The 26,298-nt window shown below is 39.3% G+C and overlaps 1 protein-coding gene and 1 long non-coding RNA gene across 2 annotated transcripts in view; one reads left to right on the top strand and one right to left on the bottom strand.

Moving 5' to 3' along the window:
• Positions 1-26,298, bottom strand: part of smyd3 (SET and MYND domain containing 3) — a 106,441-nt gene that overhangs the window by 71,224 nt on the left and 8,919 nt on the right. The window lies entirely within an intron of this gene.
• On the top strand, positions 14,263-15,278 carry LOC120440127. Its single transcript, XR_005612989.1, has 3 exons — positions 14,263-14,319; positions 15,009-15,121; positions 15,206-15,278. It is a non-coding gene; the product is annotated as an uncharacterized LOC120440127 (long non-coding RNA).

Below are 26,298 nucleotides of genomic sequence, written 5' to 3'. Positions count from 1 at the left end.
ATAGGTGCAGTGATGTATTCTTTAAGTAGTTTTCAGGAAAAGTTCTGAAGGTTTCTTGGAGAACATTCAAAGCTCTTCTTTGAATGTTGTTGCCTTTGTTCTGTTCTCTGTCAAGATGATCACACTGCTTGAGTAATATTGTAGTCTGGGCTCTGGGGAGGCCAATCCATGACTTACAGTGTCCCCTTGTGTTTTTTCTATCCAAGTATGGTTTTATTGCATTAACAGTGTGTTTGGGATGATTGTCATACTGAAAAATCTTTTTTATACATATATATCTTATGTATTTTTATTATTTAATTCCAGTGCACACCACTTTGCGTCCATTGTGGTTGTTTTAAGGTGCTTTATAAATAAGGATGGAAAATTTAGCTTTATAAATAAGGATGGATGGAAAATTTAAGCTGTTGCCAATCAGATCCCTTCCAGATGGTTTTGCATGGTGGATCAAAACCTGACAGTACTATTCTGCATTCAAAATTCCAGCACCAGTGGCTGAAATTCAGCCCCAAACCATCACAGACCCTCAGTTTTACAGACACTCACAGTTGTAGCTCTCTCCTGACATCCTCTGCAGATAAATGATGATTTGAACCAAACATTTCTAAATGTATCACTTCATGAGACCAGTTGAATTTCCATCCAGTTCTTGTGTAATTTGGCATACTGCATCCTTTTCTAACCATTTTCCTTCCTTAACAAAAAGGTGGTTTCTTGACAGTCACCGTTCCACTGAGACGTTTTTGATGACGCTTCAGTAAACAGCAAATGTAAACAGCAAACTGAAGGGCCAGATGCATCTCTCAGGTCCTCTGTCAGGTTTTAATGGATTTCTTTAGTTTCTTAAGGACATGACCTTCAGATAGTGTTCATCTGCTGTACATAGCTTTTTAGGCCTGCCTCTTCTTTTTTGTCCTCCACTTGACCAGTTTCCAAGGTCAGCAAGCTTGGTTAGCAAGATGTATTGATAAACTGTATGGCTGCAATGCACAGACACAGATACCTGTTAATAAGTGCTAAGTATTTCATGTCGGGGAAAATGGATCAAAAAGTAAAATACCTGCCTGACACATGGGAGGGAAACAGATTGAAGTGAGTATCAGAAAACAGAGCCATCAGCACCAGAGAAGGTTTCTACACACGGTGCTACATCAGCTTCAAAAGTCTGATTCTGAAACTCAGATTTTACTTTTTCTCGGCATTTGTACTGAATTAAGTCATTTTGAATCCCACTGAAAGGAAGTCTTTGTTTCACAGCTTATGTTCACTGTGAAGCATCCGAAATGCTATGGCAGCAAAGCCAGCGCCTGCTTTGAAAGAGCATTGGGACTTCCCCTCTGCAAACTGACAATAAACGCTGGCTGTCTTAAATTTGGAGAATGAAACAAGAAAAAAGAAAGAAAAGAGAAAATAAATAAATAAATAAGAAGAAGAAGGAGGAAAAAAACGTAAAATGTACGTATGAAAATATATATACATAAAATACTAGAACTTGGACACTAAGGGAAAAAAAAGAGCAAAGTAATTCACAGTAATTTGTTAAAATACTTCTGTAACTTCATTCAAGCTTGATTAAAGGCGCGGGTTTATTCACACTGTAGTTCTCAGACTTCCACGCAGGATTAATTTTACAGCCATGGAGCTCGACGCTTAATTTCTACAAAAGAAAATAAAAGAAAAAAAAGATAGAGACAGTAAAAAATAAATAAATTCAAAAAATCTCTAACTCCACGGTAGACCACTGTATGACAGACACGTGCTTCACGAAATCATGAAACAACTGACAAAGCGGAGTGCTTAGAACCTAGCATTCATTTCATTTGTGTAAAGGATTTCTTCACATTACCAACAATGGAGCATAAGCACTGACAGTTGAACACCCCAAGGCTGGTTTAGCATGAGCTAATATACAATAATAAGTTGCAAGTCTTTATGGATTTATCATATAATAAGAAAAGAAAATAGAGAAAATAATAAAATCCTACTAATTAAATCTGACAGTGGATGGTATTATGAGCTCACACATGAAATATGAGATAATGGAAAAAAAATGTTATGATGGATTTAAATACATTAGGCCGGGGCTTATCTTACTGAAAACGGCACATTTGATTAGATTGGACATGCTGGACCTATGAATGCAGTAGATGACATTAGAAAGAGCTTAAAGGCAAAATCTGAAATTTAATATAAACAAATGCGGCGCAGGTCTGACCAAAGGCTGTTGAGCGTCAACATTAGTGACAGAAGCTAAGTGTTTCTTTCCTCTGAGCGTTTCATCAATCAGCGTGTGACCAGACTCGATTGTTATATTTGGCTCAAGGCGCCTTCAGTCTTGTACAAGTTTCCAAAACACTCTTCTCTTTCCTGTTCTCCCCTCCCTGCTCTCTAGATTCTGCATTTTACAGCTGTCCTCCCCATCTGTCTCCCCCCCCCCCACCCCTTTTTTGTTATGCTGCTGTGTCCTATTTGCCTTTCCAGCTTGGAACTCAACCCTAAATTTATAGTTTCAGCCTGGGACTGAGTTTCATGAAAGCAGAGTTATTCTTGTCATGTTGAGACCAACCAGAAACACGGAAGCCACCCACAGTTCATGAAACACATGCATGGAGTCTGAGACACAGAGTAGTAACAACAGATAGGACAAGGGCAAACCTAAACACAGACAGATCATAACTAAAAGCTGCAAGGCACAGGAAATCCATCCATCTTCCATAGGCCAGAGAGCAATCCTGATGACAATCCCATTTTTTTTTTACTTCTGTACTTGTTTCCTTTCACTGTTACCCCTCGGATGCTGCACATTGTAGAAGCTACACTGCATGTTCATGTACAGCATATATTAGGTAATTTTCCATTATAAGGTAAACGATGACATCACATGTTCAATATCTGTTTAAAATTGAATTTCATTATAATCATGTAATAGAGCGGACCAAATAATTTATAATGGGATTTGTTCATATTTTTGCAGGCTAGAAAACTATATGAATATGCTAAACAATCTCTGGGAATGATTAGTTTCTGAATTATTATATTAGATTATTATTTTTTTGTCTTTTAAAATTTAATTTACCTGCTTTGTGCTGGGAAACAATGACATCTTGATTAAAAAAACAACAAGAAGAGAGAACTGTTTTAAACAGAACCTGTTATGATCATTTTCAGCTGTATATTTTTATTCTTAGACTTAGATCAGAGCAGCTTTGCATTACTCACGGTTCAAAATAATTCTTATACATCTTACACTTGTCCTAGGGGCAGCCCCTCAGTTCATCCTCTCATTTTTTCCCCTTCCTTAAAGCCAGATTTCTTCTGATTGGCTACCACAGGCAAACAAATTAAAACACAGAAAACCAAAAGGCCCCTTTAAGTCTTTTAACTCTTCATCACACCATGTTTGAATCTTAAGTCAGAACACAATTTATAGTGACAACAGATAAAACACTGGCCACTGACATGCTTAAATCTTATTGTCATTTATAAACATATAGTTAAGCACGTGTTTTGTTTTTTTAAACAATGATGTGATTTTTGCTCTTTTACCTTTTTACACCACCACAGCAAGTCAAATAATTAAGATGTGTTTGAAGTAACAAAAGCACTGAATTAACGGTTTAGGAATTACAACTTTTATGCATAACCCCCAATTTTTAGCATCTCAAAAGTAATTTGACTACTGACTGAAGCTGTTTTGAAGCATACCCCAAAAAGCAACCTGACACCAGAATTTCTTACGGCAAAAAAGGGGGCTCTTCTTCAACGGCCACGTCAGTCATCTGATCTCAGCCCAATAAAACATGCTTTTCAGATACTTGAGGCAAAACTGCAGGCAGAGAATCGTAAACAAGCAGCAGCTGCAGGCGTCTGCAGTAAAGGCCTGGCAGAAATCTTAAGGAAGGAAAACACAGCATTTGGTGATGTCCATGACTATTAAAAATATTTCTTATAATTAAAATGCTGCTAGTTTGTTCAATTACTTTTGTACCTCAGAAATTGGGGGACTATTTATAAAAATGGCTGTAATCCCTAAACATTTAATTAAATATTTGATTACACCTCTTTAATTAAAGCTGTCTGTATTGCGATCACGTTTTGATTGATTTTAATGTGTAGTGATGTAGAAAGGCAGAATTACAAAAAAAATCCATATGGGCCTCTCTGAATACATTAATACACAATCCTAACATTTAGTGAGTACATTTGGGCACAAAGGTTGGTAGTTTGATACTGTACTGTAAGATGAAAAGCAATACCATTTCAAATGACCAATATCACCATAAAAATCTGTCAAACAAAACGAGACAAAGGGTCACTGAGAAAAGAGAACCACATGCAGAGATGGGACAACAGATAGAAATCCAGACAGCTTATCAGTAGCAGTATAAATGTACAGCTGCAGCACAGAAACTGTTGTTATGGTGATCGCCTAAAGGCTGATAAACACTTAGCACTGACTCAGACATGAGCACCAAGAACAGATACGGTCACATGATCCAGGTATTCCAGCAGGACTGTAGACGCTTTATCTTGGCTGAAGGTAATTGAATATTTCCTCTCTTTAAGGAGTTGTATGACACTCATGAAGACAAATACTTTCGCCCTTTACTCATTTCACAAAAAACGAATATGAAATTTCTACCACCACGCCATCAAAAACATCCTGAAGTTTATCAGTTTGACCAAGCGTTGTATTCGGGATCATTCGGTTCATACACCCACCCACACGCATACTTTACATTTTCTACACAGTATTTCATGATTCAAGTACAAAGATGGCGCTGCTCTAGCCTCCAGGCAACAAGCAATACAAGTTCAAGAACATATGCTCCTTGACGCAGTACAATGTGTGACATCAACTGATTTAACATAGTCTAAATATAGATGTGGACAACAAGAACAGACCAAGAAGGTCAAAAAAACAAAAAGCATAGAAACTGATAATAAATGACAAGGATACGACATTCCTTAGTCTTCATCAGCTAGTTAGTCAGCAAAATAACCCTATTCCACTGTTTAATAGAAGTGACTCATTTTCATACAGAGATTATGATTCCCCCTAGGAAGCACATCCATCTCATCTCCAGCCATGCTCTGTTATTATTATGCTCCCTCTTTTCCTCTGTCAACCGCTCCTTCCCTTTATCCCTTTCCTCCCTTTCTTCCAGCTGCCTTTTTTCTGCTCTTCGTCTCCCTCTGTGTCTCTGTCAGATGTTGTGTGAAGTGATAGTCTTCTGGATGGCAGCTCCATGGCTGGACTGCAGGCACAGTAGGAAAACTCATGAATAATATTAGATGGTTTTCATTAGTAGCACGTAGAAAAAAAAGCAGACTCTCTCTCTCTCTCTGCACGACACACTTCCTGCTCTCAATGTCATTTTTTCTCCCCTAACATCATCATTTGACTCATTCATTCCCATATTTTCTCTTTTTAAAGCCACCTGTCAGTGTCATATCTAATAATGTATACATTCAGGGGCCACTTTATTAGGTACGCTGCTAGTACCGGATGTGGACATGGTCAGCAGCAATACTCAGGTAGACTGTGGCATTCAAACAGTGCTCATGTGGTATTAATGGGGGCCAAAGTGTGCCAAGAAAATATCCTCCACACCATTACACAAGCCTGAGCCATTGAAACCAAGCCAGGATGGATCCATGCTTTCATGTTGTTTATGCAAAATTCTGACCCTACCATCTGAATGTCACAACAGAAATTAGGATTCATCAGACCACACGATGATTTTCCAGTCTTCAATTATCCAATATCGGTAAGCCTGTGAAAATTGTAGCCTTAGTTTCCTGTTCTTGGCTTTCTGCCGCTATAACCCTGCATGCTTTGATATATTGTGCTTCCAGAGATGCTCTTCTGCATACCTCCATTGTATGAATAGTTAGTTGAGTTATAGCTGCTTTCTAATCAGCTGGAAGAAGTCTGGCCATTCTCCTCTGACCTCTGACATCAAAGCATTTTTGCCCAGTGACCTGCTGTAAACCCCAGAAATTTATGTGCAGAAAAATCCCAGAACATCAGCAGTTTCTGAAATACTCAGACCGGCCCATCTGATGCCATGTTCAAAGTCACTTAAATCACCTTTCTTATTCATTCTGATATTCAGTTTTTAACTTCAGGTTAGGTTGTCTTGACCATGTCTACATGACTAGGTTGCTGAGATGTGATGAGTTGAATAGATATTTTAAGCAGATGTACAGACTTTCCTAATAAGATTGTCCAGTAAGAGACACAGACACTGTAACATTACCCACTGGTTAATTAAGCTCCTAAGTGAAGTCTGGAGCTGAGGGTTTTTTACCTTAACCACTTTGTTTGTTTTTAAAGTGTACCTAACGATTGAGGGATCGATCTGACTGAGAAACCCTGAGACACACCTATAAGGTCACTCTGCCCTAAATTACATCCTGTTTATCATTCTTTATGAACATAATAGGGATCATTCATGATGTATTCAATAAAGGGGCATCCCCTGGGAAGCAAAACGCTCATCTCCTGCTGCTGTCGCTTTTCAGGCATAGTTGCCAAAGTAACACTATAATGCATTTACCACATATGGCAATCACTGATATCCTTCCCTGAATGTTGTTGACTTTCAGTGTATTCTTGCTGCCACGTCACTGTACACCGCTTCCTGTGTAGATTCCACCTAATACTCGTTTCCCATAGATTTATACACAACCGACTTCTTTTAGCAACAGACAGTAGCCCCTGGTGGCCAATAAAAAGAATGCAGCTTTAAAGGACTCAATATTTAAACTACTTTGTCCGTCTTTTATATACAGTATATTAGTGCTGGGCATCACTATAATTCTGAACAGATAAAATGTCAACTGTGGCTTTTCAAGTGGACTGAATACATTGTAACAATTCCCACTGACGAACGAGGGGCCTGTATAAATTTAACAAACGCAGTTCATTAATATAGAACAACAACAATAATAATCCATCACTAAATCTGTTTAACAGGGCAAAGGTACGCTGAATGGCTCAATGGCTAATGGTAATTAGCAAGAACACTTAGGAACAGGGAGGGTTACAGCTACAGCAAAGACAGATGGCGAATAAATAGAAGCAACCACAGAAAACAACTTTACCAACACTGGAGCTGTGTCTGCTGTGTGAAAGTTTTTCACTTAATTTGTGCCACAAAGTTTGGAAGAATAAGTTCAAAAGGACTTTGTTTCAAAGCTGCACTTCACATCTCTGCTGTGGAAACAACGAACGCATCACATCATACCGAACACAACAACAAGCAGCCTTTCAAGGGTGGACCCTATAATCCTCTGGGAAATCTGTAACTTTAGTCAGCATTGTTTTGTGATTTTATTTTAAGGTTTATTTGTTTATTATATTTGAAAAGCTAACTTGTGCAGAAATAATAATAATAATGATAATAGTATTGTGACAACCGGGAACTGGCCAGAGTTTTAAGAAACACCAAGAGACAAATTTTTGGTTTTACTGGTTTCTGGAAAAAATGCTATTGGGATTTTCCTGACATGAAACAACAATCAATCACAAAACAATCAGTCAGAAGACCTTTTTTCCTCTCAAAGGGGGCACACACGGAAGAAGAGACAATGCTTCATCCTAAATCATAAGGATCCCTTTCATCTTGTAGAGAATTTTTTTCCTTCACAATAGAATATGTTCAGTAATTTTAATAGTCATCAAATTAAACTGAATGTGTAACAGTATTTTTACAAGACAAAAAATGCATTTTTTTCTACATAGTTTACAATGAACGCCATTTAAAAAGAAATGAGCAAAGTCAGAGTCAGTGAAGTATAACAACATGTTGTGCCTACTTTAATTTTTTTCCTCCAAACAACAGTGATATGCTTTTATGACTTTGTAAATCAGGAAAGCACAAACACAAGCATGTTTTGTTTTTAACACAAACGCCTCGTCTATGACACAGATGTTGATAAAATAGAAATTAGTGAAGAATTAAAAAATCCAGAAGTGAAAGAAATACAACAGGGAGAAACATCAACATTAGAAAAAAGGAATAATAAAAAGCTGTCACTCAACATTAGGGGAAATGACTGAAAAATGCTGGATTTCTCCATTGATATGCAGGAGGAGAGATCGGTGCACTCACATGGGCGTATATGTGGTCAATTTTGTTAAGTCTACGCTATCAGACACCTAATTAGGCCTACCTCAGCATTCCTCTGTTGGTGTGTGTAGCATGATAATTAATTTCCCGCGAGTAATGGCTGCTACATGGCATCCATGAGATTTTGTTTGTGTGTGTGTGCGTTTGTGTATGTTAATAATTAGTGGTATTCTCGTCTCTGGGCTGTCCAGTCGTGCCTGAGTGAGTTTTCTCATTTTCAGGCTGAGCGGTCAACACAGCGTGGTACGTCTCACTCCAACATGACAAGTAATGGTGTGTGAGTATATATGTAAAATAAAAATATTAACATAAATCCACTGCGCCTGGACTGTCATGATACCTCAGTTATTAACTTATCGTCCAATATGTGAGCATGACTGTAATTTTTTTAGTCTGAGCCACTTTTCAGCATCAACATGTGAAATATTTTATTTTCCTTGGGTAATCTGTAATGGCTACAAACATTAAATGGCCATATTTTCTTTTGGAAATATGTTAAAGTCTGGTTTTATAAGTCTGCTTGTGTTTTTGTCTTCACATTATGCTCTGGGCAGTATCTTTACTGCCATTTCTATTGCCTGGAGCAAAGCCTGCGATTCCTGAAGGAGAGGCGAAGGAGACGATGGAGTTTCAGAGCTGGAGCTGTTCATGCGATCACCATGGTGAATATGAGGTGTTTGTATCATAATATGATGAGCTTCGTGAGCTGATTTAGGTTTAGAGGAAAGACAGTGGGGGAAGTTTGATGTGTTTCACTGAGCACTGCAGTGTTGCAGCGTCATATGTCACACTCACTTCCAGGACCACACTGTGACTCTATCTGGCTTCGGGACTTGTTGGACAGACAGAGACATTAATCTAAACAGCAAAAAGAAATGTGGAGCGACTCCACAAGTATCAACTGAAACGTAATCCCCGGACATGTTGTTGCTAGGAGATGTTTCTGTAGCCTTAAAATTGAAATGATATCAATGCAAACAGATTATTTGCTGAGGTAATTTGTCATTGTTGCTGATTTAACAGACTGTTTGGATTCAGACACAGGGTTCATCCGAAATGGTTCTGTACAATCACTATCCACCTGTCGAATTACTTGTTAACACAAACATATAATCAGCCAATCAAATGGTAGCTACTCGATGAATTTAGGGATGTAGGCACGATCAAGATAACCTGCAAGTTCAAGGTGGGCATCAGAATGGGTAACAAAGGTGATGTGACTTTAAACTGGATTGTTGCAGCCAAACAGGCTGGTTTGAGTAAACTGCTGCTCTTTGGGGATTTTCCTGCATTCTAAGGGAATAGTCCAAAAATGAGATATCCAGTAAGTGGCAGTTCTCTGGGGGAGAATTGAATTCCTTGTTGACCACTTGTTACAGCTAAGGTATCCAGAAGAGCCTCCCTGAAGGTTCACAATGTTAAACCTTGAAGCAGATTGGCTATAGCAACAGAAGACCATACCACATGCTGCTCTTGCCAGCTAAAACTGGAAACTGTGGCCAGAATTTAGACAGGGTGATGAAAATTGGACTATAGAAGATTGGAAAACCGTTGCCCGCTCTAATGAGTCTCAATCTCTGCTGCAACATTTGGATGGCAGAGTCAGAACTTAGCATAAACTACATGAAAGCACGGATCCCTGATGCCTTGTGTCAACGGTTCAGGCTAGTGGTGATGTACTGGTATGGGGAATATTTTCTCCCTTTAGTATCAACTGAGCATCGTTTAAAGACAACAGCAAACCTGAGTGTAGCTGCTGACTATGTCCATCCCTTTATGTCCACAGTGTACCCATCTTCTGCTGGCTGCTTCCAGCAGGATAAAACCCCATGTCTCACCAAGCACACCAAGCTCACATTACCTCAAACTGGTTTCTTGAGTTCATTCTACTCAAATGGCCTCCACAATTCCCAGATCCCTATCCCAAAAGCATCTTAGGGATGTGATGGAAAGGGAGATATCACATCAGGTTAATGTCAAATGAACTAAAATCTGAAGAATGTTTCCAGCACCTTGCTGAATATATCCCACAACGAATTAAGGCAGTTCTGAAGGCATAAAGGGGCTCCAACCTGGTACTAACCAGCTGTACCTAATAAAGTGATCAGTGAGTGTATCATTATAGCATCCTGACCATCCTCTGCACCACTTACAAAACACGCAGCTGAACAGTTTGTACAACATTTGTTCCGGCTCTGCTCCCAAATGGACAGAGAAGGAAACCATTAATTTTAAGTTCCTTATTGTTTAATGTTTAGATTTTAATTTATTGAATAATTATTTGCAAGTTTTTGGCTGCTGTAACACAGTCACTTTCCAATCTTTGGGCTAAATTAAATATTTCTTTTTTCTTAATTTACTTTAAGAAAATGTAAATATATGCCAATATGTTGTCATCTGGAATTATTATACCCTGTTCACCATTACTATCCAGGAAAGATAGCTACTGTGAAAGGTCTCTACTGCACCACGCCTGACTTTTGAAGTAATAAAGCAAACGTTTTCATATTCTTCTTAAGAAACTTTTTTCTTGTCTGCAGTGCTTGGAAATTGTGAAGACAATGTGAAACACATCCCTCTCGAAAGTGCTTGACAAATGAGCTCTTCCAGCAAAGGCAACAGAGCCAATTCCAGCAGAAACTCACTGCCAGCACTGTTACTGCTGTGCATTACAATGCAAAGACTGTGCAAGTCTTGAGCTTTTTCTCATTTCTTTATATTTTACTAGAAAAGAGGGAAGTAGGTGCAACCTATAAAAAGGTACAAACATACATGGGAATACAGTATAAAAGGTAAAAAAAAAAAAAGTTTTGCCAAAGTGTAGGATTCTATTAAGGTTGAAGGTGAACACAGCCTGAACTCTCTTAGGCAAGCTATTTTGTAATTTCTTTAAGTCTTCGAGAATAATTCTCCAGGCTTGTTGAAAGACATTTAGAGCTTTTCTTTGGATGTTGGCTGCCTTTCTTTCCGTTCTCTGTCAAGATGATCTCACACTGCTTCAATAATCTTGAGGTCTGGGCTCTGGGGAGGCCAATTTTCGACTGATAGTGATCCATTGTGTATTTTCTATCCAGGTATGCTTTTACAGCATTGCCAGTGTGTTTGGGATCATTGTCATACTGAAAAACGAAGCTGTTGCCAATCAGTCTCACAGATGGTACTGCATGATGGACTAAAATCTCTCAGTAGTTTCCTGTGTTGTCAATTCCACCAATTTTGAAAAGATCTCCAACACCAAGGCTGAAAGGCAGCCTCGAACAATAACAGAGTCTCCACTGTATTTTAAAGATTGCTGTGGACATTGTTGTACCTCTCTCCTGCCCATACTGACAATGACTGGAAGCAAAAACTTCATATTTGGACTCATCACTCAACAGACCTACTGCGAGTCGCTTTCAGTCGAGTTCTTGTATAATAACGCAAACCTCAGCCTTTTCTCCCCGAGGTTGGCAAATAGTAGATGTATCAATTTAAGGTCCAAACACAACTCCCACGTAATGTGTCAGGTCTTTGCTTAATTTTTCCCTATTTCTCAAGGATATGACTTTCGGATTCTGGTTATCTGCCATAGATAGTGTTTTAGGCCTGCCTCTTTTTATGTCCTCTACCTGTCGAGTTTCCATACCATGCCAAGATTTGCCAAAGATCTAATAGTGCAAAAATACCTTTATTTTTTTTTTAATCATTTTTCATTGATTCAACTAAAGAAATAGGAACAAATGATGTGTTGTGTATAATAAAGTGCCTAAAGACACAATTTAAATTGGCTCTTTGCTAAGTCTGTCATGTGTTTCCACAACAATGGTTCATCCCTTGAAGGACCTTTCATGCTTGAATGAGTCATAGGTCAGTGTTAATTGGCTTAAATAAAAAACATTCCTCTGTAACTGGTCAGGTACAAGGACTGGACTAAAAAGAAAAACCTCCAGAAAGTCTGGAGAACTACTGATCAAGACCACTTTAAAGAAATGAGAGGTGGCTCAAGACTTTTGTACACTAATGTAATGTTAGACAAAGCATCCATGAGTGTTAAACACTTTCTGAAGGTATCTGACTGCCATCTACTGTGTTCACCTATGCAATAACAGCACAGTCTACACAGTTCATCCAATCATTACCCTGCAGGCATCTGCAGCTACAGCAACACGGATTTAAGTGTGTGTTTTGTGTGTGTGTGTCTCACAGAGAGAGTTGGAGGGAACAGCTGCATCTTGAGATGTCTGAGCACCCTTGCTGAATTCTTAACGGTTGTTTAGAGGATGATTCACTGACACCTGAGGGGTCTCACACAGGATGATGAGGCATCACCTTCTTGTTGCCTCATTACCATAGTTAATATGGAGGACCACAAGAGCCACGCGCATCGAAATAAAAATTTCTGTGCTTTAATAATGAATTGCAGAATAAATTCTGCAATTGTAAATTCATTTTTGAATTCCAATTTAATAAACTGCATTTCAAAATCCTTTTTCCAGTTGCAGTTCAAAATCCTTTTTCCAATTGCACTTTAATAAACTGCATTTTAAAATCCTTTTTTTCAGTTGCACTTTAATAAACTGCAGTTCAAAATCCTTTTTCCACTTGCAATTTAATAAACTGCAGTTCAAAATCCTTTTTCCACCTGCAATTTAATAAACTGCAGTTCAAAATCCTTTTTCCATTTGCAATTTAATAAACTGCAGTTCAAAATCCTTTTTCCACCTGCAATTTAATAAACTGCAGTTCAAAATCCTTTTTCCACTTGTAATTTAATAAACTGCATTTCAAAATCCTTTTTCCACCTGCAATTTAATAAACTGCAGTTCAAAATCCTTTTTCCACTTGCAATTTAATAAACTGCAGTTCAAAATCCATTTCCCTTTCTTGTTCGCTCCGGGATTAGCTGCTGGATTAGCTCCTGGATTAGCTGCTGGATTAACAACTTGCTGGAGGCTATTCAAATTAGCCACACCGTGGGATGTAAGGAGCTCTCTGATTGGTTGGTCGGACACAGGCTGTCTGCCAGCCTGGATTTTTCTAGCTCATAGCTTCTCCCTGCTACGAAGCGTGTGTGCTTGTACAAAGGCCGTTCAGCGTCGGGATTTACACTCGGCTCGACACGGATATGTGAAGAATGAAGGGAGCCTGCAGCGAAACGGAGAGCCAACCTCTGACTGAGTGCCTGTCTACACAGTCTGACCACCTGTTGAAGGTAAGGTGCTAACGTGGCTAACGCTAGCGTCACCGCACGTAGCCCCGTTATTTTAAGATCATCTTAGCTAATGAAAGTTTTACGTCGCAGCTGTACGAGCTCGCTACGTGTTTTGTAAGCTGCTGTGCTCTTCACAAATAAAGCTGGAAGCAGCTCAGACTGTTAGAACCAGCACTGAGCCCTGTTACATTTATACGGTGTTAGAGCAATGGCTGCAACCTACAGCCTTTAAACTAGCGATTACAATGCTGACAGTAAACTCGTCAGTCCAGATGTTACCACATTACTCTATGGTACTTAGTTAAAACAACTGAGACAGGCTGATTAAAATAACACCTGTCAGTTCTCTCATTCAACATATAAAGACTGGAGATCACACTACTGATTTCAGTTCATTTAATACGTGAGTGCACAGATTCATTCTCAACTGGACATAAATGATGATCAAAGGTTGTATATATGATGAATTCATCAAATCCCAGCCTCTAACACAGTGCGCTGAATCTTAGCTTTGAATGTCCAGTATATTCTAATCAGTGCAATGTAAGCATTCACCGAACCTATAGTATCTACACCTGTGTGGCAAATGTGTGGTAATACAGATAATGAAATTTAATTATTAATACAATATACATCATGAAAAATGAAAGCTGAAATTGATTCAGTTTAGTACTTTTCTCTGTATGCTCTGTGATTATAAAGGCCTTAAATTCTGTGATATATACTGTAAATGATTTTCACAGAGGTCTTAAAGTACTTAAATCACTGCTGATAGTCTGGTTGTTTATATTTTCACATGTTTTTGTGTCTGTAGGGCTGTTTGATGACGATTTGGACTCCTCTGGGAGATGAGGACACACCCACATCTGTTCCATACTGCAGCCATTGATGGTGTTACGGCGCTGAGTCAGCTTTGGGCCATCAGACGCACACACTGGAAAACCAGCACCTGGGCCCTGTTTCAGAAAGCCGGTTTAGTGCAAACTCTGAGTAAGTATACCCTGAGTTAACGAAAACTCTGGGTTTTCGGTTTCACAAAGCGTTTAGATTAATTCTGAGTGAGTTACTATGACGACACACTCCGTGAAGCTAACCTGCCCCCTAGCAGGTTTACTTCAACTAACCCTGACTTTCTCCGCCTCTTTGTCTGAAACCTGACTGTAGGAAGTGTCAGACATGGCGTGGCCCTTCCTTGAAGAGCCAGTAGATGTTGAAGCCCAAATTCTCCATGAGCTCTCCGCCGGGAGAGAGTGATTAGAGCGCGTTTGGACATTTTATCATTTCCTGATGATTTTCTGTGTGAACGTTACCGTTTTCAGCACAATCTATAATTTATTTGAATAACATTCTCGGGCCTTATATTGCTCATGTGACACATCGCGGACATTCTCTCAGTTCTGTACATAATATTTGTATTGCACTTCGTTTTTGCAAACGGGAGCTTTCTGTATAATATTGGTGACGCTGAGCACGTTTCCAAGGCTACCGTCTGTCGGGCAGTCAGGAATGTTACAGTTGCACTGAAACGTCTCCTGTACTCGTTTGTGGTGTTCCCGGTCATAGACCCACAAGATTTATCAAAGAGGATTCCACAAAATTGCAGGTATCAGGATGAACAAAACTTAATTCATGATGTGGTGATACTTGAACTACTACTTAAATTTTACATTTATTTTCAGGGTTCCCAGGCGTGATTGGCTGTATAGATGGCACTCACATTCCAATCATTGCCCCTTCAGTAAATGAAGGAGACTATGTGAACAGGAAGTCTTTCCACAGCATTAATGTACAGGTACATAGTTCCTGTAGCATTTCAAACTAACACATTATTTCATTATGGTAATGGATGCTAATTTGTGTCCTCTGCACTGTGAAGATCATATGTGATGCTGCCAACATTATCACAAATGTGGAAGCCAAGTGGCCAGGCTCTGTTCATGACTCACGAATTTTTTTCGTGAATGTACACTGAGCACAAAATTTGGACATGGTGAGTTGAAAATACTTTAAAATATATAAAGACCAATTGCTACAGGGACATTTGAACTGAAGTGTATCCTTCTGTCTTAGGAGAGTTCACTGGCTACTTGCTTGGTGATAAGGGGTATCCATGTTTACCCTATTTGCTTACCCCTTACCTGACCCTGAACCGGGCCCACAGCAGCGATATAATCTGGCTCATTGCAGGACAAGAGCCAGAGTTGAAATGACTATCGGAATGCTTAACGCCCGGTTCCAGTGCCTTCAAAGACTCAGGGTCACCCAGAAAGGGCATGTGACATTATTGTGGCATGTGTGATTCTTCACAACATTGCCACAATTAGAGAAGAGAACACTGTCCTTTTGAACCAAACATCAGCAGTGATCCAAACCATGAACATCCTGACCCTCCCACGGACATACAAGATGGAAGAGCAGTCATTTCCTTTGACCCATCACCTCAACATGTTGAATGAAGAATAAACAGATCTTTTGTTCAACTGGCTTTATTGGTCGCCTGTATTTCCTGTACACAAAGTATTAATAAGTATATTATTATGTTGTTCAAACACTGAAATAATTAAGTCCATCTCTGACCACTTCACCCACCCTTAACTGATGTTCCAGCAGTAAAATCTCAATCTTGGTCTTTTGGATCTTCTGCTCGAAGTGTTCCATTTCCAAGTCGCATTTTTTTATTTTCTTGATCAAATAGGTCTTGTACAGCTGCTTTACAGGGAGCTATTGAAACACAGAAAATAGCATTGACATTCATAGTACATGCCTACTTAGGTTGGTTGTAAATCAGTGCTGAACATCTTACTGAGGAAAGGTTTGTTGGAAAAGTGGCTGGACCCTCTTCCTCTGCATTTCCATCATCACTCTGTTAGAGAAATAGAAAGTCCATGGTTTTATTATAGTACCACATTTTATTCAATTGTTATATTTTCCATTGTAAGATGTAAACCTCATAAAGTGTCTCTGTTGCTTCCTCCTCTGTAACAGCTGTCAATGTTTCTTCAGTATTTTTCTGTAGTAAAGAAATTAACAACATTGCTGTTCTACTGTAAACTCATATGATCTGTGGAGCATTAAGAGTACTCACAACTGCATGTTGGTCTGGCTCAACAGGAGGCTGCACCAGATGCAGTACACCATCACCATCAACTGATAGAATATGAGGTTTATACAGGTCACTTATAACTTACAAGGGACCAAATGGCAATTAACAAACATATACCAATCACCTTACACTTCATTGTCATTATGCTCTCAAAGACAACCAAGACTGAGGGAAGGCAAAATCAGTAGGAAAATAACTTCACTACAAAATAATTCATTATGGTAAAGAGTTTATCAAATGAATGAGTAGCACTGCAAAGGTGACTGTGAAGAAAGGATGTATGCACATCATGTATTATTTTGAATTTACCTCTTATGTAGGCACTTGTGTCTTGCGGGGTTATTGACTCAGAGGATGTCCCGCAGAGATGCCTTCAGCCACAGGGCGCCCACTGTTTTGGCTGAGGGCCAACTGCTCAGCCTCTGTGAGTGGTGGTGGTGGAGGACCCCACCTGTTTTTCGGGCCTCCGCTTTTTTCTGTTGGCTATAACGGGTCACATTTGAGCATACAGAGTAAGCAAATATGTACTTGTAATGTGCTCAGATAATTTCAATAAGCGCTTACAGAAAGAAAATTAATGTAGCCTCTAACTGCAGTTGATTTACATAGGACAAACAGACCAAGCACTATGGCTCATAATACAATTACACCTTACCTGTTTGGACTATATTTTTATATTTCATTTTTACTTGCTGCTAGGAACGTTTGGGGCCTGTTGGGTTGCACCTGCGCTCACATCACATCACAAAATAAAATGTATAAACTAAAAAATAAAATATAATAAAATAACGTGTTAAATGGGTGGAAATCCCTAGATCAATGTTTAAATTAACACTCACGCATTGACTCTGTCGGCTATGTTTTGCCATGCATGCTCCCTTTCTTTTGCAGCTGAGGCTGTGTTACTTTTTTTCCATAAAATTTGCATGTTATCGGCATATGCTGCCATCAAATTTCGGCCTCAAGCGCTGTAAAATACATTGACCGCGCCTTCTTTCCCTCCGTCTCCATGGTGACTCGCTTAATCTGTGCTCCACTAATCAGGGCTTTATGTATCCTCGTCTGCGGCGCTTAACTTGGGGTTAAAGCAACTCCGCGTTGATTGAACTAATTGTTATCAGCCTTTCTGAAACCGAATATTCCGAGTTGGACAGTTCGGGGTTACTCAACCCTGAGTATCATTTTTAACTCTGAGTTTTCTAAACCGGCTTTCTGAAACAGGGCCCTGGACTTCATGCAGGAGAGACTGCCTCAGTGATGATGGACTCTGCATCCTCTACTTTACCTCCTAATCTCTTTCTTCTTTAAAACACAATTAAAATCACTCCAAAAGAGTGTAAACTTACTGAGGAAGTCTCTAACTTGTACACATTTGTACTTTTACTTGTTTTATGAGTTATTTTTAAGAAGAGTAAAGTTATTCACATAAAGTTGTTATTCTTCTGTATTTATTCTTTTGTATCATGTACCATAGTCATACTGAACTTTACAGACCTGGTGAATTGGAGAAAACAAAGATCACACACACACACACACACACACACACACACACACACACACACACACACACATATCATTCAGCTTCAGCAGTATTTCTATTCATCTTATGAATTCCAGTCTAATGTCAATTCACTTAGTTCAGTTTTGGTCTTAAACTCCAGAGAATACCACCTGGTTCAACAATCTTTTATCTGATTATTGGCAAAATGTTTTCTTCTGAAAGAAGAAAACATTTTGAAACTCAATTCAGCCTCAGGCAAAATTGAGCCCAAAGAAACAACAACAAAGTTTAGTTCCTCTGGATTTTCCATGGAAAATTGTTTTATCACTCATCCAGGTGACTTCTCCAGTGTCACGGATGAGTGATGAATCATCTCCACTGGAAACCATTGTGTCCAGTTAAAGTCAATCGACTTTTTCAAGGAGAGTTGTTAGATGCTGTGCTCATGAGGACAATGGGTTTTAACTTGCAGCACAACACAAAGCTGCCATACTAGATCAACGATCAAAACACTTAATTGAGCAGAATCAAGGCAAAATGTAATATCCTCATATGACACATCACACATGATCCAGCATTGTTCTAAGAATGCAAACTTTCTTATTGGAAGTTTCCACAGCTGCCAGAAAGGGACAGATTTCTGGCTGGTCTTAATGAGTGGTCGTTGCTCTTTCGTTTTCTCTGGAATTGCTGCACAGAGGATGTAACACCCATGATAAGCACTGAGGTTTGTGTCCTTGTCAGGAATCAGCCATCCTCAGCTTCCAGGTAAGGAAAAGTGGAACCAGAAGATATTCAAATGCATCTCTCCACAGCTGCTGATGAATTCTACAAAAAACAAAGTTTGTTAAAAACATTTGCAGGTGAATCACCACTGATTTATCACTGACATCCATTTACTCAAAAAATACTGACAAGTGGATAACTAGGATATATATATATATAATTTCAAAAATGTCCTGTACAAAATGGAACTGTATATGACAAATGTGGTGTGGTGCTTGTGGAATTTTTAACAAGGACCCTACAAAACTTTACAGTACTCATGCTGCCAAACTTTTGACAGCTAGGTGAGCAGTAGGGCTGGGTATCGTCACTGATTTCTAGAATCGATTCATTTCCGATTCACAAGGTCCCGAATCGATTCGATTAAATTCGATTTGAATCTGGGAAATTTTGACAGTCAGAAATATTATAATTCAGATTTCATTGACATATTTTGTATCTATAAAAGGAAGCTGACACACGCATAAAGACTTTATCAAAGGTGTGAGCGTCACAGCAGATGCCTTTGTGTCAAAGTAGCTGAAGATAAAACAGAAAAACATGAAGGTGGTTTTCCTGGCCTGGGATTTTATAAAACTATGTATCTGCAGTACATCAAAAACGAAAGAAAACCATTAATCAACATATGAATGTTACCTCTGACGTTACAGCGGTTTTATTAGAGACACGGCTAAGCGTTTTGCATTTTGCATAATTTTAAAAAGTTTAAATTTGTTCAGTATTGAGCGGCAGAAATTAGGTTTTCTTTTCAGAAGTATGTAAAACGAAAAAAAAAAAAAAAAAAAAAACAGCGGCCGACAGCGCTGTAAACAACAGTAGAGTTGCGCGTAACAAGCAAGCGAATAATGCAGAAAACAGTACAGAGAGAGAGAGAGAGCTGTGCATGAAGTGTGATTTTATCGTGGGTGAAGCAAAACAGTAAAAGTCAGAGGGAATTCATGGCGATGTTTACGTGAGCGTAGTTTGGATCTTCTTTTGCTGCTGGTTCAGTCAATATTGTTTGGAGAGAGAAAACTAACAGCTTTAGAATCAGCGCAAAAGGGCGTGAACACAAAGCGCGACCGCGAAACATCAGAATCAGCGAGATGTCGGCTTTCAGCACCGACCGTGTCCGTGCAGTTGTTGTGCCAGAAAGTGACTGCCGTCCGCGGGAACGCGCACAGACGCTTAAAGCTGCAGCGCCCGTCGTGTGAGAAAGGCGACATCTCACTGATTCTGATCCGTGGGTCCGCGCTGTGTTTTACGTCCTTGTGCAGAATCCGTGTACCTCCTCTCATTTACTGTCTTAGCTGTTTGGTGGTTGTTGAAATTTTGTGAGGTTTCACCTGAGATTCTGGCGTTTGGGCAAAATAAATTTATATTAAAAAATCGATTCAGGATTTTAATGAATCGATTTCACGTTATCAAAGCCAGGCGATTTTAATCGATGAATCGATTATTAAAACCCACCCTAGTGTGCAGTTCCTGCTTTAAATGCATTCAAAATCTAAGTGATAAGAGGCCAGAAATGTTTGAACTAAACATGAACCTACATCACTGAGGCCGTCTCTCCTGCATGAAGTCCAGGTGCTGGTTTTCCAGTGTGTGCGTCTGATGGCCCAAAGCTGACTCAGCGCCGTAACACCATCAATGGCTGCAGTATGGAACAGATGTGGGTGTGTCCTCATCTCCCAGAGGAGTCCAAATCGTCATCAAACAGCCCTACAGACACAAAAACATGTGAAAATATAAACAACCAGACTATCAGCAGTGATTTAAGTACTTTAAGACCTCTGTGAAAATCATTTACAGTATATATCACAGAATTTAAGGCCTTTATAATCACAGAGCATACAGAGAAAAGTACTAAACTGAATCAATTTCAGCTTTCATTTTTCATGATGTATATTGTATTAATAATTAAATTTCATTATCTGTATTACCACACATTTGCCACACAGGTGTAGATACTATAGGTTCGGTGAATGCTTACATTGCACTGATTAGAATATACTGGACATTCAAAGCTAAGATTCAGCGCACTGTGTTAGAGGCTGGGATTTGATGAATTCATCATATATACAACCTTTGATCATCATTTATGTCCAGTTGAGAATGAATCTGTGCACTCACGTATTAAATGAACTGAAATCAGTAGTGTGATCTCCAGTCTTTATATGTTGAATGAGAGAACTGACAGGTGTTATTTTAATCAGCCTGTCTCAGTTGTTTTAACTAAGTACCATAGAGTAATGTGGTAACATCTGGACTGACGAGTTTACTGTCAGCATTGTAATCGCTAGATTAAAGGCTGTAGGTTGCAGCCATTGCTCTAACACCGTATAAATGTAACAGGGCTCAGTGCTGGTTCTAACAGTCTGAGCTGCTTCCAGCTTTATTTGTGAAGAGCACAGCAGCTTACAAAACACGTAGCGAGCTCGTACAGCTGCGACGTAAAACTTTCATTAGCTAAGATGATCTTAAAATAACGGGGGCTACGTGCGGTGACGCTAGCGTTAGCCACGTTAGCACCTTACCTTCAACAGGTGGTCAGACTGTGTAGACAGGCACTCAGTCAGAGGTTGGCTCTCCGTTTCGCTGCAGGCTCCCTTCATTCTTCACATATCCGTGTCGAGCCGAGTGTAAATCCCGACGCTGAACGGCCTTTGTACAAGCACACACGCCGTAGCAGGGAGAAGCTATGAGCTAGAAAAATCCAGGCTGGCAGACAGCCTGTGTCCGACCAACCAATCAGAGAGCTCCTTACATCCCACGGTGTGGCTAATTTGAATAGCCTCCAGCAAGTTGTTAATCCAGCAGCTAATCCAGGAGCTAATCCGGCAGCTAATCCCGGAGCGAACAGGAAACGGAAATGGATTTTGAACTGCAGTTTATTAAATTGCAAGTGGAAAAAGGATTTTGAACTGCAGTTTATTAAATTGCAGGTGGAAAAAGGATTTTGAAATGCAGTTTATTAAATTGCAAGTGGAAAAAGGATTTTGAACTGCAGTTTATTAAATTGCAGGTGGAAAAAGGATTTTGAACTGCAGTTTATTAAATTGCAAATGGAAAAAGGATTTTGAACTGCAGTTTAATAAATTGCAAATGGAAAAAGGATTTTGAACTGCAGTTTATTAAATTGCAGGTGGAAAAAGGATTTTGAACTGCAGTTTATTAAATTGCAAGTGGAAAAAGGATTTTGAACTGCAGTTTATTAAAGTGCAACTGAAAAAAAGGATTTTAAAATGCAGTTTATTAAAGTGCAATTGGAAAAAGGATTTTGAACTGCAATTGGAAAAAGGATTTTGAAATGCAGTTTATTAAATTGGAATTCAAAAATGAATTTACAATTGCAGAATTTATTCTGCAATTCATTATTAAAGCACAGAAATTTTTATTTCGATGCGCGTGGCTCTTGTGGTCCTCCATAAGTTAACAGATATTCTGTGCAAAGGAAAAACACAGACACAAACCTAAAATACGGCCCAAAGGAAATCTCTAGCCAAAAACTAAGTTTCTGTTTCTGAACTGCTGAAATCCTTTTCAGAAAACATTTGTGCTCCTCGTGCAGGTTTGGTCATTATTACTTCCTTCAGAGTTATTCAGAATCATGTTTAAATTAAGAATGGATAAAATAATCACAATAATTAAATAATGTTGAGACAAAAGCAAAAATTGAAAATGTAGAGATATATTAATTAAAAAAAAGAAAAAAGAAAAGAAAAGAAGGATAGGATCAGTTAGGATAAAAACCCCACTTGGAAAGATTACAGGTGGCGTTATGATAAAACATATAACGATCATACATAAGCATTGGAGCGAGACAGGTGTAGTAAATTTGAAGGTGACTTTAAAAGCAAATATAAATCATAAAAGCACTTCTTGTAAAGGGAATAAAGCCATTAGAAACATGCACAGTTGTGGTTTGATCTCACAGTAATGTCTGACAGCCAAATCTTGAACAACTTGAATTTACATTTGACAAAAGAAGTGTGCTGATATCGACTAAAATGCGAACGAAAATTAACAATCTTCGACTGTGAAACGCAGCCGTGTAGTACGTCTGCACTACAGATGCTCACATGGCTCCATAAAAACCCAACTCAACGTCAGAAAAACTGCAGGACTGGATTTCACAACCAGTAATTATCGGAAAGAAAAAACTCATCCAAACTGGTCAGAGACAGCAACTCAAATATTTTCTGGTTGAGTAAATGAATGAGTTAAGTACATGAATGCTTGCAATTTTATCTCAGATGGCTCTCAGAAAACTAATTTTACCCACATTGGTCTTTTTCTAGTTTTTGTCCCTTTATGCCGAAGAGAGACATCAGAATCCACAAGTAACAGATGCACCATCTATGATCACAATAATGTGAATCAACAGGGAGCTTTGTGGATTTATCCAGATTTCTTCAGAATACAAACACACTCACACAAACACTGTGAACTACGCACATGCTGGAAAAACACAGCGTTTCATTAATTGTCTTGCAAAATACAAACTATGCCAGAAAAAACTAAGTAATCATCTCCCAGAGGGTCGAATACAATTTCTGTTTGTGCATGTGGTCCCCACAAGTACAGCAAAAAATGATAAACAGATGTGCTTGCTAGATGAATAATACCAAGCATTACACACATGGGAAGGTGTGTTCCCAGTTTACAGCAAATCACTTGGTTTGCAAATGATACAGCTGTGTGTGTGAGTGTGCATGTTTTGAGACACCTGGGTATCTAACTGCAGGAGATGAAGAACAGAGGGGGGGGGAGGAGAGGAGTGAGAAGCAGATGCAAGCAAAATAATCTACCCCGGGAGTGAAGCAGGGAGCAGAGGCAGGTGGGACAAAATAAATGTTTCTGAACGATAAGGGATGAGAAGGTGGAGGATACGGGTGAGGAAAAACTGAGAGAAGAAAGGGGGGAGCAGATGGGAAGAAAAAAATGTGGAAGGAGGGAAGAGAGGCAGGGAGACATATGTCGGAATAAGCATATGGAAGATGAATAAAAATGAGGGAGCAGGTTAAGAGAGGAGGAGGAGGAAGAAGAGCGGTGACTTGCCTTTTGAACCATTTCCCTCCTCTCATGTGCTCCTCTCTCTGTAGCCCTGTCAAAATGCATCTAAAGAGGTAATCTGTATGCTTCATATACCACTGCATTCACATACTCTTATCCGTGTGTGTGTGTGTGTGTGTGTGTGTGTGTGTGTGTGTGTGTGTGTGTGTGTGTGTGTGTGTGTGTAAACTGCTCTTAAAATGTATTTAAAGAGAACTTATGCTCATTTCCAACTCCATATTTTTCCTTGGACTCTTCCAGAGCAGCTTAATATGCTGTTCAAAATAAACCTTATTCATCTTGCACTGGACCTAAGTACAGCTCTTTACCTCATCCTCTGTCTGAAACAGGCAGAAGATGAAGGTCAGCCACTGTTTTTGTACTTATAATGCGGATGTTTATATATATTGGAACATTAGTATTTTGACCTCCAGAATGTTTCACTTTTTAGACCATATTTGGAGGACAGGGTGGAGTGATACATTATTAGCTGAATCTTAGCTTGTATTCACTGCATTGGTTGTCGCCTCCGTCAACTTGGGTGTCACCACAGCCCTTTACCATCAAGTGTATGTCTGCTATTGTCACTCACAAGAATGATGGCACCTTGATTTTTGTAACCTGCATTGATCTGGAGCTTTTTTCTGAATGGTCCAAGCAAGTCCAAACCCTAAATGGAAAATGGCACCAAATTCCTGGAGTGAGATTGCCAAAAGTACGACAATATCATATTTGAATATAAAAAACCCCACAGAGCAGGGACAAAGAGGAGAAAAATGTCCCAGCATTTTATTTGTTTCTATTGTGGCTGGCACTGCTTGTGAAACACCAGGACACAACCACGAGGTAATTAACCCACCAACAGCATGAATGCTGGTAACTGAGTCAGTCACTTACATCAGAGGTTCTACAACGATTCAGCACAGGAGTCTAAATCAGCTGTAAACCATTACAGGGCCGTGGTAATTTCACAGCTGGCGTGTGCAACAACCAATGTGGTGACCATAAACTAAGCCTAACAATTTATACTGGCGGTTGGGATGTGTTGGAATAGCTGCAGTCCTCTGCTAAACAACAGGCGTCGTCAGTCGGTGGTAGTATAGAAATATAAGCAATCATTTCATCTTTTCTGTTGCAGCATCTTCCTCACTATGATCTAAGAATCTCTGAGCTCCTGTGCTTATATAACAGTAGTGCCAGTAAAGACCAACACAGCTATACACATCTTCAACAGGCTGTCACTAGCAAGCTTGGTTGGCAAGCTGCATCGACAAAATAAAGGAGTGGGACACAGGCAAAGCATAATGAATTTCATTTAACAAAACTGAAGCACAAACTTCTTGGATGGTCTTTACCACAAACCAGGCCACACCATTTGTCAGATCCCTTAGGAAAAGCATAAAGCATAAAAATCCACCAAATCACGCAGAGCTACCTGCTGTGCAGACCCCTCGTGAATAAGTGAGCAGCCAAAAGTAGCTTCTTCTTCTTCTTCTACAATGTAAAAAGCTTACACAGTTCTGAACAGCACAAACACAGTGGGGCAGTCCAGGTTAGTGAAGCAAGTTAAGGCTGAGGTTTGGAACCATGTGGCTATTAGCCCATACGGAAAAGATATATATAAATCTTATAAAGTTTGTATCTGTCTTGTGTGAAACTTGTATGAAAAGCATACAAGAGTGAAAACAGATATAAGATCCCTTGAAAAATTACATAAATGAAACTTGTATGTTTTGGAAGGTTAAGCCACCTTTCTTCTTATTGGCTGTCCCTCGCAAACACAAGGTGGGACCAAAAGCAGAAAACTGAAACAGAGCATTTAGAGCAGTCTGAAGCCTGACTTTTTTCCCCAAACAGAGATTACCTGCACATAAGCTTACCTCATTATCTAATGCATATTTTCTGCGTTTAATGAGGATTCATCACAAAAGCGTTTAAGAAATGTTTTTAAGACCATAACAAGAATATTTAGTAAAAAATACAGATTTCATAATAGAAAGCTGGCTAAATAAAGAACACTAAATGTCTAATCAAGCTACATCCATTTGCATTCACACATGCACCTCTGTTAGGTAACATCTAAAAATGTTCTGCGGTGCACGTGTGAAAAAGGTTTTTGTTTTCTTTGTGCTGGCTTCCCTGTAACGCTGAAAGCAGAACAAAACTCTCATGTCAACTGTCAATTTTCCTTATGTGCCTTGAAATGCCTAAGACCCCAAGAAAACTGGTTCATCTATCTTTCAATCAAAAGTTTCCCTCTATAAATAAGACAAAAGCTTTAGCAGTTTTGTTATTGTTGTTTTCACTCTTCTACAGTGTGCGTGTGTGGTCCAAAGAGACAATGAGTGAGAGATTGGTGTCACATATAAAGACTTCATCTGACAGAGATAATGCTGCCCTGCCCCCCTCACCTAACTAACACACAGACACAGACACAGACACACACACACACACACACACACACACACGCCAGCCTGACTGCAGAAAGAACATATTTGAGCTCTTCTTTGGTCTGTCAACCAAAGAGAAAAATCCTTTAAAGTGG

Source organism: Oreochromis aureus, linkage group 1 (genome assembly GCF_013358895.1).
Source record: "Oreochromis aureus strain Israel breed Guangdong linkage group 1, ZZ_aureus, whole genome shotgun sequence".
Lineage (NCBI taxonomy): Eukaryota > Metazoa > Chordata > Actinopteri > Cichliformes > Cichlidae > Oreochromis > Oreochromis aureus.
This window is presented reverse-complemented; position numbering and strand designations above follow the sequence as displayed.